This window comes from Lemur catta, chromosome 1 (assembly GCF_020740605.2).
Source record: "Lemur catta isolate mLemCat1 chromosome 1, mLemCat1.pri, whole genome shotgun sequence".
Classification (NCBI taxonomy): domain Eukaryota; kingdom Metazoa; phylum Chordata; class Mammalia; order Primates; family Lemuridae; genus Lemur; species Lemur catta.
Window position 1 is genome coordinate 277,741,026 of NC_059128.1, and position 17,542 is coordinate 277,758,567.

General features: G+C 42.2%; 1 non-coding gene across 1 annotated transcript; it reads left to right on the plus strand.

Moving 5' to 3' along the window:
* The first annotated feature begins 5,169 nt into the window (after window positions 1–5,169).
* LOC123631187 lies at window positions 5,170–5,276 on the plus strand. The gene has a single exon (XR_006733054.1). It is a non-coding gene; the product is annotated as a U6 spliceosomal RNA (small nuclear RNA).
* Window positions 5,277–17,542: the final 12,266 nt, after the last annotated feature.

The window sequence follows — 17,542 nt, forward strand, 5'->3', positions numbered from 1 at the left end:
CTTGCCATTATTCCCTTTCTCTCCTTCACCAAATCTTGCCTCTCTGAGATTGCCATTGCATTAGAACAAGCTTTAATATCTCTCTCCCAGCTTTTCAAAATAAGGAGTCAAGTCATACAAAGTAAGTTCTCTGACTACCATGGAATTACATTAGCAATCAATAGCAGAAAGATAGCTAGAAAATCCCGGAATACATGGAAAAACCCTTTGTCAAAAGATATTGAAAACTTAATAAGAAAGTATTATGAACTAAATGAAATTGAAAACAATATATCAATGTTTGTAGGATGCTGCTAAAGTAGTACGTAGAGGGAAATTTATATCACTTAACACCTACATGAGAAAAGAAGAACTCTCTCAAATCAACGACCTGAGCTTCCATGGTAAGAAACTAGAATATGAGCAATTGAACCCCAAAGTGAGCAGAAGAAAGGAAATAAAAATCAGAACAGTAATCAATATAATCAGAATAAAAAAGTAGAGGAAAACCAATGAAACCAAAAACTGGCTCCATATGAAAAATCAATAAAATCTAGCCAGATAAATCAGGGGAAAAATATGAAAGATACCAATTACCAATGTGAGGAATGAGAGAGGTGGTATCACTGTAAATAATGAAGGGTAAGAAGGGCATATTATGAACAACTTCGTATCAGTGGAATTAACAACTTAGATAAAATGTACCAAAGTTTTGGAAAACCACTAAGCTCACTGAAGAAGAAATAGAAAAGTTGAATACTCTTATGTCTTTAAAATGAAGTTTCAACTAATCTTTAGAGACAAAGAAAGAAATATCAGTTGGGACAGTAAGGGAACCACACAGAAGGTACCCACCTTCCTGACCTCAGGTTTGAATAGACTTGATAAAGAAAGTGGACTCAGGATGACAAAGCAGAAGGAGTTTGCCAGCTCTGTTTGGGAGAAGCTGAGTCAGGATGAGATGGCAGCTCTCTGCGGTTCTCAAAGTCACTAATACAAACACCCAGGTCAAACACTCTGAGGAAGGTGGGTGCAGGAGTCTAATTGGCCATCCACACCTTGACACACCTTTGGAAATTCCTTTTCAGTTGAGCTTGGTTTTATGGGTACATATCTCATCAGGAGATGCTAAATAGTTTTCTTATTAACTGTGACTTTGGACAAAATGAAAATGTCGACACTCTAGCAAACAGGGGTTATGTAACACATAAAACGGCTTACCACACAGTAAGAGTGTTACGGAAAGCTTGGAATTTGTCCTTGAGGCTGAATCAGAAGAACAAAAACAAGCAGTTTGAGGATAAGGAAAGAGTAGTTTCTTACTTTGCCGACAAAGGAGGAGGATGGAGACTCCTGTCTGAAATGCCATCCTCTTCATAACAAGCAGAAACACAGAGCTTTTAAAGGGAGGCCATTCAGCTTCAGGCAATTGCTGTTCAACTATAGTTGATGATTCTGATGTCCCATCTCCCCTGATGACAATCTCCTGACCTCTGCCTGGCACCTCCCTCTACCAGGTCCAAGCTGGGCCATCTCCTATAGCACAAACAACAAAAGACTTACCCTGCCCCTTTCAACCATGGCCTGAGGCAGGGATGCAGGTTTTGATCTCAAAAAGGAGTGGAGGATGTTTTAAAAAGACAGAAAATATTTTTACCCTCTTCTTCAGGCCGTTCCTTCTGTTACAAGAGCTTCATAAACATTCCCTCCCATACGGGGATGCACTGGGAATCACACAATTACCTGTAAGTCTAGTCACAGAATATCTTTTTCTTCTTTAATCTTTCTCTTCACTGTCTCTTAAGCAAGAAAGGGAATTTATGTATCTTAGGCCAAAGCAAACATCCCCATTTTGCCTTGATGGATGGCGCACACCCAAGAAAATTACCTGCCACATCTTTTCCTCCTTTGGGGGTTCTCCCAAAATAGTTTTAGCTCAACTGCCAGGAATCACAAGCCCCTACTGACCCATCACCATCCAGTTTTACTTTGAGGAAATCATACCTCTCAACCCTGCAAACCATTGCTTGGCTCAGATGGGACACAGAGGGATGTGTCGGCTGGGTATGGTGGCTCGTGTCTGTAATCCTAGCACTGTGGGAGGCAGAGACAGGACGACCCCTTGAGCCCAAAATCTGAGACTATCTTGGGCAATAGCAAGACCCCGTCTCTACAAAAAATAAGAAAAATTACCTGGGTTTGTTGATGCACTCCTGTAGACCCAGCTACTTGGGAGGCTGAAGCAGGAGGACCACCTGAGGCCAGGAGTTGGAGGTTGCAGTGAGCTATGACGATGACACTGCACTCTAGCCTGGGCAACAGAGCAAGACATTGTCTCAAAAAAAAAAAAAAAGAGGGATGTGTCTGGCAGGACCCAATTCACAGCTCAGGAAGAGGGTAGACCCAGGGCTTGGAGCATCAGAAAATCTAGCACATTCAGCCCTTCCACAGAAGGGGGACAGAGGCCCTCGTTCTCTAGGGATTGCACCACTGGATGGCAGAGCTCGGTTCTTCCCTGAGATCCTCATCCAGCCATAATGTCCTGCAGCCACGTGGCCCCTCCACCATGGGCCATTTAAAGAATTAGGGCTTCTGAGCGACAGGCCTCAATACTATTCCTTGTGTGTATGAGGTGTTAGTGTCAGGCAAATAGGACCAGGCATCTTGGCTGCAAAGGAAGTAGTATCTGGTAGTGGCATGTGGAGATCCAGGGCAAAAAGGGAGTTGTTGCAAGACAAGGTCAGAATCTGTGCCTCACATTAGCTGGGTTACTTATTGGGATCCCTATTATCCAAATACAGGTCAGAAGATGTCTATACCCTAGGAACTACAATTTTGACAGAGCAATGCAAATTACTTAGGACATGGCCCACTCCAGGAAGGTAAATCCCCCACATGGATAAGCCATTCAGAACTGCCCAATCCTGATACTAAAAGACACTTAAAGGAGGTTTGGGGTCATACTACCTATTGCAGAAACTCAGTCCCTAATGTTTTGCAATCACCAGTCTTTCTTGTCTTCAACTCAGTTTTCAGTGTCAGAGCTCCCATGCTTGGGAACTGTAGGGGATTGAATGGTGGCTCCCAGGAAGATCTGTCCCTGTGTCAGAATTTGTAAATATTTTCATTGGAGAAAAAGGTTTTTACAAATGTAATTAAGTTAAGGATTTTGAGATGAGATCATCCTGGATTACCCCAGTGGACCCTAAATCCAATGACAAATGTCCTTGTAAGACACACAGAGAGACAAGGCACCATGTGAAGACACATGGATTGGAATGATGTGGCCACAAGCCAGGGAAAGCCTGCAGCCAACAGAAGCTGGAAGAGGCAAGGTAAGATTCCTCTAGAGTCTTCAGAGGGAACAAGGATGTGCTGACAACTTGATTTCAGACTTCTGGAAAATTTCTTTGGTAAGTCACCAAGTTTGGGATCATTTGCTATGGAAGCCCTAGGAAACTGAATCAGGAGCCTAAATATGAATAGCTATTTTATGACCTCAAATTAGCAGTCCAACAGATTTCCACTCTGGGTCTATCTAACCCTAAACCTTTCTGCTCGCTCAGACCCAAAGCCTTCCAAGTTTTACTAGCTCCCTGGAGACTAGAGGCAAAAAGCTATAACAGCCGTTTTCTCAATCCAGCAGAGAAGACCCATCCACCTTGTCTCAGAGCAGCAGCAGCCAAGCACCTGCAGACCTTTGCCACCTCATCCCACGGGCTCCTTTGGCGTAATGGTCCCTCACGCCATACAATATTTGCTGCTCACTGAAAATAGTCAGTATTTCTGAGAAAGCCCACTCACTCCCCATGAGATTGCACTACTTTCTCCCTCACTCATTTATATCTGCAACTGTAGCATCTTGATCTCCACCACAGTTGTCCTTTATCTGAAGAAGGGGAACCTTCTGATTGCTTAACCTCTGTTCAGATGGTTCTAGGTCTAGGTATCTACCCCTCAAACAGAATTGTTGGAGACTCCCATAAAAAGTCCAGGTTGGACATTGCTCGATCCAAACAGGAAAGTCTTGAGCCATATAAACTATAATAGATCTAACTTCACCCTCAGAGGCCACCTCTTACTGCAGAGGGAAATGTGCCTAAGCTCCGTGCATGCACTCCAGCTTGTCAATAGGCTATGGACAAAGGGTTATCACATACGCTGATGACATGCACTCACTGGGGCTGGCACATGACTTTGGGATGCTCTGGAAACAATGAAGCTTCATGTCATCAGCAGGAACCCAAATTGAAAATGGTCAGCAGATTAAGAAACCACTAGAAGCCTCAATGTTTTCTATTGAAATGGTCACAACAAAGGTAGAAACACAAGCAATAAAAGAGCAACCTGAAGCTCAACACTATGGCAAGTAAGTGGCCCTTACTAAAATCATGGCCCTTACAATTTCACAGAGACAAACACTGGGACTGGTTCAAAGAGGCCAACATATCAGATGTCAAAAAGTGGCTCAGGAAATAGAAAATAGACCTCAGGAAAGATCTGAATGTAGATGGTAAGAGAATCATCTCTAGTCCTTTCAGGACAGACTCTGGGTGCTAGAAGACCTCAAAATGAAGCCTGGATGATTTTCATATGAACTAGTTGGAGATTGCTCTGGAGCAGCATTGGTGACTGAGGATGTTTCTGGTGCCCACCACATCTGTCACCAGCAAAATGCTGGGACAACTAAACATGGGACATGGACAGAAGCCAGGCTTCAGCATTTCCAAATGGACCTTAAACAATTATTGCATCCAGCGTGTATCAATACACGCTACAATGTGGACAAATTTTAATGACCTATGCTAAGTGAAAGAAGCCAGTCAAAAAAGACAACATGTTGTACAATGTCTCTTATACTGCATCCAAAATAAGCAAACTATTGAGAAAGAAAGTACCTTAGTGTTTGCCTAGGGCTGGTTGTTGTTGGGGGAAAAGGGCAGTGGCTGGTGCTCACTAAGAGTTTCTTTTTGGAATGACAAATGTTCTAAAATTGGGTGTGGTGAGTTTTGTGAATGTCTAAATGTACTAAAAGCCATTGAACTGTATGCTTTAAATGGGTGAGTTGTGTGACATGTGAATATCTCAATAACCATTTTTTTAAATCCGATAGAAAGAAAAATAAAATGGGTGAGGATATAGATGAAACATGATTGGTCACAAGTTGACTTGTTAAAAGTGGTTGATGTTGTGCTCACTTCAGCAGCACATATACTAAAAGTGGATCAATACAGAGAAGATTCGCACTGCCCTGGTGCAAGGATGGCAAGCAAATTCGTGAAGTGTTCCGAAATTTAAAAAAAAATAAGTGATCAATGTATAATGAATCCCAAGTTCCCCTTTGTCTCTGACGAAAAATCTTCATGGTTGAAAGTTAGGAAAATCTTCATAATTAAAAGAAAACCAAATGAGTTTTTATAATGAAAGGAAGAAGGGGAGAATATCATTGGCGAGAGTTAGCAGGACGTTATAACCACAGGACTCAATACAAGTCAGTCTTTTTTCCAAGGTCATCAGCTTACACGCCACCCACAACTTGCAGGATTGCTTCTCCTGACCAGCTTCTCTGGAACTCCTCCCTATTTTTTCTACGCTCATGTCTATATTTTTCATATCTCCTGATATAGGGACTCTTTGTCTTTTAAGGATAAATTTGGTTGTAAAGTATTAATACATTTTTGAAAACATTTAAAGTAGTTATTCTAGGGAATGAGTGATCAAGTAAGTCAGAAAGTCCTATTCTGAAACAAAAATGCTTCATCTAAATATATCATGGGTTTGTATACCGTAGCAGTGAAAAAACTCTGTGGTCTAAGATGAGTTGTTTACCTCCTACTTTTCAGTTTTCTCATCTACAAAATAAGGGCAATCATATTTATCTCATATAGTCGAGGATGCAATGAAATAATATGTCAAATCTTTAGCCATTATTACATCATGACATACCAGTGATAAATTATTAAAGAGTAAATAAGCAAACATATTAATAAATGTTTTTTTCTTAACACGACTATTCTAAACTGAAATTACTAATTCACAGATGGCTATATTTGACCACAAGGTCTTTTCCCTAGTGCATTTTTTTAAGAGACTTGCTACATTGTCTAGGCTGGAGTGCAATGCCATGATCATAGCTCACTGTAACCTCAAACTCCTAGGCTCAAGCAATCCTCCTGCCTCAGCTGTCCTAGGAGCTAGGATTACAAGCATGCAACACTATGCCCAGCTAATTTTTTTCTAAATTTTTGTAGAGGCAGGATCTTGCTATGTTGCCCAGTCTGGGCTCTAACACCTCACCTCAAGCGATCCTCTTGCCTCAGCCTCTCAAAAGGCTGGGGATTACAGGCATGAGCCACTGTACTCAGACTCCAAATGCATTTTGATGCAAAGATAATCCATCTGTCACATCTGAAATCTTGCTTTTCTGTTGTATCAGGACACTCTACATTTCCCATTCCATAGGAGATTTCCCTGTATGGAAATTCCTTAGCTATTACTAGCATTGTCTGTTACCCTTCATAAATTATGGACTATGGGAAGAGAGGATAAATACATATATTTAACGAAAGCTAAATCTGCCTGAATCAATGGATGATTAAAATTCATTGTCTGGTTTTAAGCACATTTCAGAAAAATTTAATACAGTTAAATGAAATATCTGAAGATGGGATTCATTTTGATATAATTCTATGGCCTTTTATTTCATTCATCAGTCCACACATTCACATTGTCTGTAGATCCTATTCTATCAGCTACAGTCCCACTCAGCCTACCTCTCACCTCGGGACCTGCTGTTGCCACCTTACTTCTCTAGTAATAAGAGAGGCCCAGTGTGTGGTCTGTATGGGGTGTGTGTGTGTGTGCACATGTGCTTGGGGGAGAGTCAGTAGATAAGAGTGTGTGTTTACTTTATCTAGAAGGAAGCTTAAATCATTGATTGGCTGGTTCGCCTACTTAAGATTCAGAGAGAATATTATAATTTAAGACATATCACAATCATAAAAAGAGATAACCAGATACCATCAGCCTCCTAATGGAAGTATACATAGCTCCATCTGTGAAATGTCCATACTAAACAATTAGAAGCATGATCAGATTCAGGTTCACATACAGAACTATCAGCTTGCAGAAAATAAAGGAAGCCAAAGAACACCAAGGGCCGCAATCAGCAAACTTTTTAGATTGTGGGAACTTCTACAGGACAAATGATATTTTTCATTTGTGTGTGTGTTTGTCTTAAAGAGGAGGGCCAGGAGAGCCATAGGTTGGACACGTAAGAGACATACCAATAAAATGTAATATGTGAACTTGGATGGAATCCTGGTTTGAACAAATCAACTCTAAAATGCTAAAATGTTTGAGACTCTCAAGAAGGTTTAAGCTCTGACTGAATAAACTATATAGAAAAATTATTGAGTGTGGTCATTTATTTTTAATGAGTCCTTACTTTGTAGAGCAACACAGCGAGTATTTATGGAGATCATAAGATGTCGCTGGATCCCGGTGTTCCGTTGTCGAGGTTGGTGGCAGTTAACTGAGCCAAGATGCTGCAGAGCCTGCTGCCTCTTTCTCAGATTGCACAGAGGATCGGAGCACTGCTTCACGCAGGCATTTTGAAAATAAAGTCCCAAAGAAACGACAGCCTTTTCAGGAGGATAATGGAGTTCCGGTGCATCTAAGGGGTGGGGGAGCTGATGCCCTCCCCTTAGATTCTTGCAGCTGGCGGAACAGCATATGCTTCCCACCAGCTGCCCCGGGCTTCCTGTCCGCAGAAGCAGGATCGACCTCAATCATCCCATCAATCACTTGGTTCAGTTTCATTCAGCTCTCTGTGACCAGCAATCTGATAAATAACAGCTCTTCTTTGGGGATCAATATTTGTTGACTTGTGCTAACTGCCCAATAAAGCAGTCTTTACCATGGTGGGGGGATGTCTTTGACTTTAAAACAAATCTGTGGGGTATAAGATGTGGGAGTGGAGGGAGATATTTATGAAACAAGACTGTCACTATGTTAGTTACCAAAGGCAGGATGATGGGGGTGTGTTCCTCATATAATAGTAAAAGGAATAGACTGTTCTCAGATTTCCATGATAACACTGTTAAAAATGAACCAGTAATCAGAGAACTTTGCACTGTTAGCCAATTTGGCTATGACAATACTTTCTTCTAAGAAACTTATCTGAAACATCTGAGCCAAAGGTAAGTGGACCAGTCCTGGAGTACGTCTTCAGGCAAAATATGACAAGAGGGTAAAAGTCTAAAGTATGACCTTTTCCTTCCTACAGATATGAGGAAGGCAGGAAAGTCTCTTCCATCTGTTCCCCTCCCCCCCACCAGTCCTCCATGTAGTTGATATGCAATTTGTTGCGGTAGTTTATAAATGTTAGGGTGACCTGGGATATTGCTGGCATAAGAACCTCTGCGGATGTGACAGTTTGCATAAATGTGGCTGTTTTCCAAATGGTAAGGACATTCCAAGGGCAGGAGGAACTGAAAACATTTTCTCTCCTGGGGCGGAAAACTGCTCCAAGACTGCTATCAGGAACACCCAACCTGCTGGAAAACTAGCCTGCCAGCAAGGTCAAATTTATGTTCTTGTTTGTTTTAGGCTAGAAATACCTTTGTCGAGACTATTGTGCACCTGAATATCATAATCTTTATAAACAATCTTTAAGGTTTCCCTGTGGGATATCTTTAGGATATGTAATCTTTATGGAAATCTAGACAACATTGTTTGCCTGTGGGATGTCTTTAGAATATGTTTGTTTGTATGATTTACGATGGTCTTTTGTTTTGGGGATGAATAAATACGAGTGAGGAATTACTCTCAGGACTCTTGGTCTGGAAAGCCTTGAGTCCCCTGACCCCACTCTTTCTCTTCTACTGTCTCTTTTCTTATTCCTGCGTTAGCCCCTCTTTTCGATCCTGCCAGCTGGAGAATTCCCAGCACAATTCTCAGGAAAGGGGTCCCCAGTCCCCTGCCCAGAGCCTTGACTTCAGGAGAGTTGACTCCAAGCGTGCCTGTTAAGATGTCCTCTCACTTTGAAGAATTTGAGACTCCAGTTTAAAAAAAGAAAAGAAAAAGATGCTTTGAGAATGACTTTCTAAGAGATTTAGGCACACTTTTAGAACAAAAATTGTCAGATGGCAAGAGGATATTTGCATAGCAGAACTGCAAAAATGGGAAATGTGGACAGGAAACTAGAGAGTAAAAGATAGATTTGGTGCACATAGATACTGATGACTTCTATACACCAAAGAAGCTGCATCAACAAAAATAAATACAAACAGAACACTGAGGACAACAGTGATAGTCTCATGAAGAGGACTTAATATCCTTACTAATAGAAAAAGCTTTCACAAATTAGTAAGAAAACGGGGTCTGTCGTGGATATGACGAACTAGGCACTTAAAACTCATTCCAGCCTGCTTCTGCACACCTTCCTGTAGCTACAGAGGCCAGAAAGGTAAAAGCTCCACTACAGGCCAGCTATGCTAGTAACAAATCACTCCAAGACTTAGTGGCTAAAGGTGGCAACCATTTATAATGTCTCAGCAGTCTGCAGTCTGCTGCTCTAAGCTAGGCTTACCCACAGGTGTGCTGTCGTCTGGAGAATGGTTGATCTAGGCTGAGCTCTGCTGGGGGTGATTCTACTCAAGGTAGGCCCTCCTCCCTCAGAGACAGCAGGCTACCCTAGGCATGTCCTTATCGTAGCACTGGCAGAGGTACAATAGCCAGGCTCAATGAACACATGCTTTTCAAAACTTGGCTTGTATCACATTCACCAAAGCAAGTCACTGTAGGGGAGAGAAAAAAAATTTTTTTTCTTCTGCCCCCTTAGATTCAATGGCTTGGCCCCTGCAAAATTAGAGTGATAAAAGGCAGATTAAAAGGAAAAAAAGGTTTGTTAATGGGAAAAAATCTAAACTCTGTAAAATAATTTAAAGAGGCTTATTCTGACTGAGCTGAGTGTGTGTGACTATAGGCCCAGAACACATGGCCTGAAGAGGTCCTGACAAAATGTGCCCAAGGCGGCTTAAAGTTTGGTTTTATACATTCATGGAGACAGGAATTGCAGGTAAAATCATAAATCATAAATCAATACGTGGAAGGCATACATTGGTTTGGCATGAAAAGGCGGGGCATAGGTTATGCCTTACAGATCATAGGTGGGTTTAAAGATTCTTTGATTGTTTGATTGATTAAATGAAGCTTCGTCTAAAAGCTTGGAATGTTTTAAGTTAAAGATGTCTCTTTTTTTTTTTTTTTTGAGACAGAGTCTCGCTCTGTTGCCCGGGCTAGAGTGAGTGCCGTGGCATCAGCCTAGCTCACAGCAACCTCAGACTCCTGGGCTTAAGCGATCCTACTGCCTCAGCCTCCCGAGTAGCTGGGACTACAGGCATGAGCCACCATGCCCGGCTAATTTTTTTTGTATATATATTTTTAGTTGGCCAGATAATTTCTTTCTATTTTTAGTAGAGACGGGGTCTCACTCTTGCTCAGGCTGGTCTCGAACTCCTGACCTCGAGCGATCCACCCGCCTCGGCCTCCCAGAGCTAGGATTACAGGCGTGAGCCACCGCGCCCGGCCAAGATGTCTCTTAATCTGAGACAAGCGAGGAGACATTTACCAAAACTCAAGTGATCTGTTAAGTAAATGGCTGGCCCGCAGGTGTGGTTTAAGCTTTGTCTTGCATGACCTCAGGTCCTGTTAATGATTTAGCATCTCACTGTTACAAAGAGTAACTCCAAAAGGGAGGGAGCATAATGAGCCCTGTCTGTCCTCCCTTGTCCTCATGGCCCACAATGCAGCTTTAAGCTTTTTCTGAGGTCCCTTTGGCTAAGAGGGGGTCCATTGACTCTCCTGGGGCTTAAGATTCTATTTCAGTTCACAGGTTTATCATCACATATGCATATGAGGGCTTCATAGAAAAGTGAAGGAAAAAACAAGCAATTAGACCCAGTGGCTTCTATACTATTTTATTAAAGAAAGATCAATTATGGAGACAGGACAAGACAAAGGAAAAGGGGTTTGAGCTTCTAGGGAGCTGTAAATTTTAGGAAGCTAAATATATGGGGGAAAGTAATGAAAGATAAGGATGATTTCAGTAAGGTGCACAGAGCCATCATGGTACCAACCTTCTGTCTTCCTCCCAGCCATAAAATCCACAGCACTAAGCCACCCACCTTGTGGAGAGAAGAGGAGAAGGTCTCCTCCATAGGCAGAGGCCCTGAGACTGCCCACAGATGCAGAGGCGACCCGGCTGAGCCCAGCCTTCTCTACCAGGGCACGCCACATGTGGCTGAAGTCATCTTGGACCCTCCAAACCAGCCCAGTCACCAATAAATATCACCAAGGAATTCCAGTCAACACCACAGAAAGCAAGAGAATTGCCTGTCCAAGTCCTGCCTGAATCCCTGACCCACAAAAGCATAAGAATACCTGTCATTTTAAGCCAATGCATTTTGGGGTAATTTGTTACATAGTAACAGACAACTAGAACCCCTGACCAATACAACTCTTAACAGGAAATGAGCAAAAATCTTAAACAGATACTCAGAATAGAAGAAATATGGACTACTAATAATATGGAGAAATGTATCCTATATTTATTATTAATAAAACAGAATAGGCCGGGTGGGATGGCTCACACCTGTAATCCTAGCACTCTGGGAGGCCGAGGCAGGAGGATAGCTTGAGGTCAGGAGTTCGAGACCAGTCTGAGCAAGAGCGAGACCTCATCTCTACTAAAACTAGAAAGAAATTATCTGGACAACTAAAAATATACATAGAAAAAATAGCCGGGCATGGTGCTATATGCCTGTAGTCCCAGCTACTCGGGAGGCTGAGGCAGAAGGATTGCTAGAGCCCAGGAGTTTGAGGTTGCTGTGAGCTAGGCTGATGCCACGGCACTCTAGCCCAGGAAACAGAGCCAGATTCTGTCTCAAAAAAACCAAAAAAAAACACAACAGAATAAACCAAAACAAATAGAGTACATGTCAAACAGGGAAGCTTGTGATTTTGTTTTAAATACCTGGTGAGATTGTGGTAGAAGTGGTATTTTCTTATACTCCTTGTGTTATGGTTTGAATACTTGTCCCCTCCAAAACCCATGTTAAAACTAAATCCCCAATGTGGCAGTATTGGGAGGTGGGGCCTGTAAGAGGTGATTGGGTTATGAGGGCTTTGCCTTCATGAGTGGATTAATCCATTCATGGATTCGTGGATTAATGGGTTATCACAGGAATGAGACTGGTAGCTTTACCAGAAGAGGAAGAACATCGTGAACTAGGATGTTCAGCCCCTCCGGACTCTGCAGAGTGCCCACCAGAAAGAAGGCCCTCACCAGATGGGACCCCTCAGCCTTGGGCTTCTGAGACTCCAGAACTGTAAGAAATGGTTTCTTTACAAATCACCCAGTTTCAAGTATTCTGTCATAAGCAAGAGAAAACAGACTAAGACACTTCCTTATGAATATAAATCTTTAGGAAGAATTTTGCCACCAGGTTTCAGCAGCCTTAGATTTTATTTTTTATCCGTATATACCCTGTAACCACGAATTCCATTTCTAGGAATTTGTCCTCCTATGGAAATAATCAGATGTGCATAATGCTTTGTAGACATAATGGTCCCTGAGACATGATTAACCAGAGTGAAAAACTGGACACAACTTCGATGTCCCAAGAAAAAGCAATGATTAAATGATGGCATAGCCCACAGTGAAGTATGTTGCCAATATTAGAAATCATGCTTAAGAAACATGTAGGATTGTAAGTGAATTTTATTTCCTTTATAGTTTAAGATTTTCCTCTAAAACTTTTTCTAATTATAAAAGGTGAATGTATCTTAAAGCTTTAAACTTATATTTCAAGACCAACAACATGGTGTCTTCAAGAAATAAACTGCTACAAAAGAAAAAAGAATGGTAGGGAACATATAGATCAGGAGACTTAAGCAATTGTAGTGGGACAGGCGCAGTGGCTCATGCCTATAAACCCAACACTTCCGGAGGCCAAGGTGGGAGGATCACTTGAGGCCAGGAGTTCAAGGCCAAGACCAGCCTGGGAAATAAAGCAAGACCTTGTCTCTACAAAAAGTTAAAATTAAAATTAGCTGGGTTTGGTGGTGTGTGCCTGCAGTCCCAGCCACTCAGGAGGCTGAGGCAGGAGGATCCCTTAAGCCCAGGAGTTCAAGGCTGCAGTGAGATATGATCTTGCCACTATACTCCAGCCTTAGCAACAGAACAAGACCCTGACTCTAAGAGAAAAAACATAGCAATTGTAGGGTATGCACTTTATTTGGATCTTATCATTTTAAACACTGGCTAGATATTTTAATTAGGAATTATTACTTATTTAAAAACATGAGATAATGGTATTGTGGTTATGCTTTTAACAATAGGTATCTTTTACAGATTAACACACACATACCCCTCCCACTAAGACACGCAGACATTGCACCATGAGTATGCAAGGAGATGGTGATCATAGATCTAAGAAGGAACAATAAAAGCTTACTATGGCAGGGAAATCATACTTAGCTGGAATCTGTGCCAGGTAAGTTGGAAGATGAAAGAAAAGGTGATAGAATGTCCTTGAATGAGGATCAATTGAACCTAAGCCCCAAACTGACCAAAGTCCCAAAGGACAGAGTGGGGTAGCATTGTTTTGAATTCTTACCACATTTTACCTTTGCTTTTGCCTTTAATTTCAGGTCCTGATGCCTGAGCTTTTCAGCTTTTTTAAAAAAAACCCTTGTGATTGAAAAACAGTGAACATCATTTGAGGAAGCACCCTTCGAATGTGGTGCTAGCTTGGGTTTCATCAAAAATGGGTTTACTAATCCCATCCTAACCCTCAGGCATTCACTTTGAGATCCAAGTAGCCAATCTGTGCTTCACAAGACCCATAGATTTCTCATAGACTTTAACTTTATTTGGTACAAACCTTGATTTTTGGAATTGACCCTATTTGGGAAAATAAGAAAGAATATAGGACCAGAGTACTACTTCTATTTCCCAGAAAGCTAAACAGACAGAGTGCAATTCTTTCTTACAGAAACCAAATGTTTGAGGATCTAAGGACTGGTGGGTTGGGACAGAATTATAATAGTGGTAGGAAGGGACCCCTCAGTTTGGGTGGAGTTGGACTTTAACTGCAAGCGGAGAGGGCTGGGGCAACTTACTAACAAGGGAGGTGATGATAATATCAATGGCTAACATTTACTCAGTGTTTACTAACTAGGTGTGCTGGTTTTAGAGATGTTTATGCAGAGTCTCATTTACTCCTCATAATACTTCCATGAGCTGGTACTACTGTAACATCCGTCTTACAGAGGAGGAAACAGGCTTCAAATGTCATGGAAGGAATCAGTGACAGTGAATGCAGCTGTGTGCTGAAGCTGCCTTTGCTGCCTCCTTGCTGGGTTCCAGGTGAATGAACCTACAGGCAGAGAGAAACCCTGAGACTGGGACACACCAGGAAAGGCACAGGGCGCCATCTAGTGACCGTCTCGGTGGTTGACAGTAAAGACTGGAACTCCCTGGATTTTTCAAAGTGACTTAGTGCTGCACTTCAGATAGGAAAGAAGTCAAACAATACAACACCAACGAACTGCCATGCAGTTCAGGAGCTTTAAAATTTCTTCACTCATAAATACATGCTCACTCATTAAAAATCCAAATGAATGAAGGGTATACAGTGAGAAGTCAGCCTCCCTAACCCTCAGCCACCCAGCTCTCCCCAGAAGCAACTGCTGTTACCAGTTTATGTGCCCTTCCAGAGATAGTCTGCCTAACAAATATTTTTAGACAAGTAGTAGCATACCATGGTAGGCAGAATAACACCTCCTTGCGAAGATGTCCTTGTCCTAATCCCTGGGACCTGTGGATCTGTCCCTTATGTGCCCACAGGGGTTTGCCAGCCGTGATTAAGGTTAAGGCCTTGAGACGGGAGATTGGCCTGGGTTACCCAGGGCAGCCCAGTGTGCTCACACAGATCCTTAATGCTGAGAACTTGCCAGACTGTAGCCAGAGATGTGACTGTGGGTTTCCGGAGATGCAAAGATGCTGGTTTTGACACTGGAGGAAGCTGAGGAAGCCAAGCAATGCAGGTGGCAAGAAACTGATTCTCCCCTTGGGACTCCAGAAAAGCACCTGGCCCTGTGACATCTTGATTTTAGACCAGTGAGACCCCTGTCAGACTTCTGACCCCAGAAGCCTAAGATAATAAATTTGTGTTTTAGGCCCCTAAATTTGTCACCACGTTCTATAGCAGCAAGAGAAAACTACTAAACACTGCAGAGCATGTTTTTCTCACGTAACACATTGGAAGCCTCCCCCCTTTCACTGTGTTTACAGCCCTCACTCTTTTTAATTGCTGCAGAGCATCCCATCATATGGGTGTTTAATCACTGCAGTAAGGATGGGCATTAGGCTGTTTGAGTCTCATGTGAGTTATAAATTAATCTGTTGTTATACGTCCCAGTTTTTCTCCTCTCATAGCACAAATAAGCTAGTGTTTACATAGCACACTGAAGTGAATAAGAGGCACTGAGCTCATTTACTGTGGGCCTTGATGGAAGAGGTTACTATATTTTCTTTATATTGTCTAGTTATAAAAAACATAAAACCTGATAGAAGACATTAGATATGCAATTTGTAACAAACCTCTGAGTCTTTAAATTTTTAAGTGAGAAATTTGTTCTCCATTCATTTTTTATTTTCAGTATCAAGTTTTATAAGATTTAACATTTCTAATATCAGGATTATGCCTAAAATAGTTGATTCTCCTTATTCACCGTAATTAAGTTCTGTATAATTGCTACGGATACTGAATTAGTGAACACTAAACTATTGCTCCCAGAGGAAATGGAGGGTTAAGTGCCCATGGGCCTCTGGCCACATTTCTGTCCACTGAAATGCCACATGTGTGACAGGGTTTCCAACTTCCTTGTATAACATGCCAGTCTCATTAGCACTGAAAGCTTTTTCTTCCACCCAGCCCTTTTCCTGTGTAATAGCTGGCAGGTATTTTAAAAATCTTTCCATCTCCGGATCAGCAGAAAATGCTTCACCTGCGACTGTACATTTTTCATACCACATCACCTTCTGAAATGTGCCAGCCAGCCAGCACTAGTCGAGAAAGCGTTAACAGTTTTCTGATCCTGTATAACGTGCCTGTCAATTTCTCTAGCTTTCAGCCTCACAGTGCTGTCCACTATGGGTTTTTCCCTCGTGAAACTGCTGGTCAGTCTTGAATCCACAAATTTACCTACTATTCCACAGCTTCATCACACACTGTGGGTGTTTCTTTACACTTTCAGGAGCAGCCTCATGTACAGTTTGGGTACCTACCTCTTCTTTATTCTGGATGTACCGAGGTGTTGACTCACTCCCATTGAGGATGCAGGCAACGGCACCATAGCTCATGCCAGGCACAAAGCTTATCTGAGGCACATCATGGCCTTCCTATGCTTAGGATCGCTAGAAAGGACTTCAGCACTATGCTGGAGGACATTTGAAACAGGAGAATCACCACCAAAAGGCACCAAAAAATGTAAAAAACATGGCACTAAATAAACCACAAAAAGGACACTCGTTTACAATATGAGAATGAAAACAAGAAGGCAGAACAGAGCATCACCTTGTTTGACTTCAGCCTGGGGACTTGCATGTTGGGTGGCAAATTGTTTGGCCACTCTGCATGTCTGAATGACAGTGAAAGTGCTGTGAGCATTGATTTTGGAGCTACAAATAAATTTTAGTTAGCAGGTAAATTCACAAACATGGAGTCCATGCCAACTGTTATTCACCCCTGTGTGGCCCCTCCCACGTCGTATCAGGGTTGGCTGTGTGACCAAGACACATGGGGAAGGACTCTGCATGTCTGAATGACAGTGAAAGTGCTGTGAGCATTGATTTTGGAGCTACAAATAAATTTTAGTTAGCAGGTAAATTCACAAACATGGAGTCCATGCCAACTGTTATTCACCCCTGTGTGGCCCCTCCCACATCGTATCAGGGTTGGCTGTGTGACCAAGACACATGGGGAAGGAGTGGTATGTAGTAACTGGGTCAGAAAAGACACTTGGCTTCTGTCTTTCTCACTGTCTCCTGGATCACTCACTCTGGAGGAAACCGGCTGCTGTGTCCTGCAGCCACCCAGGAAGCCTATGGAGAGGCTCACTTGGCTAAGAACTGAGGCCCCCAGCCCCGTGAGCTGCCTGCAGAGGACACTGACATCAAGATGGCCCATGAGAGGCCTTGGGCCAGAACGATCCAGCTAAGCCACTCTCAGTCCTGGTCTACAGAAACTGAGAAGATGAGTGTTTGTTTTAAGCTGCTAAAGTTTGGAGTAATTGGCTATTAGCAATAACTGTTATCTATAAAAGTTCTATTTAGATAGAAAGCACATAACAGATTGAAGGCTTCAATACTTCAGAAATTTGATATTTCAAAAAATAAATTTTACATCACCTACTCCTTCAGACCCCTTTGAACCAACTCTAATTTTTTTTAGATTAAGCATAGATGAACCAAACAGAATGTTAAAATATTAGT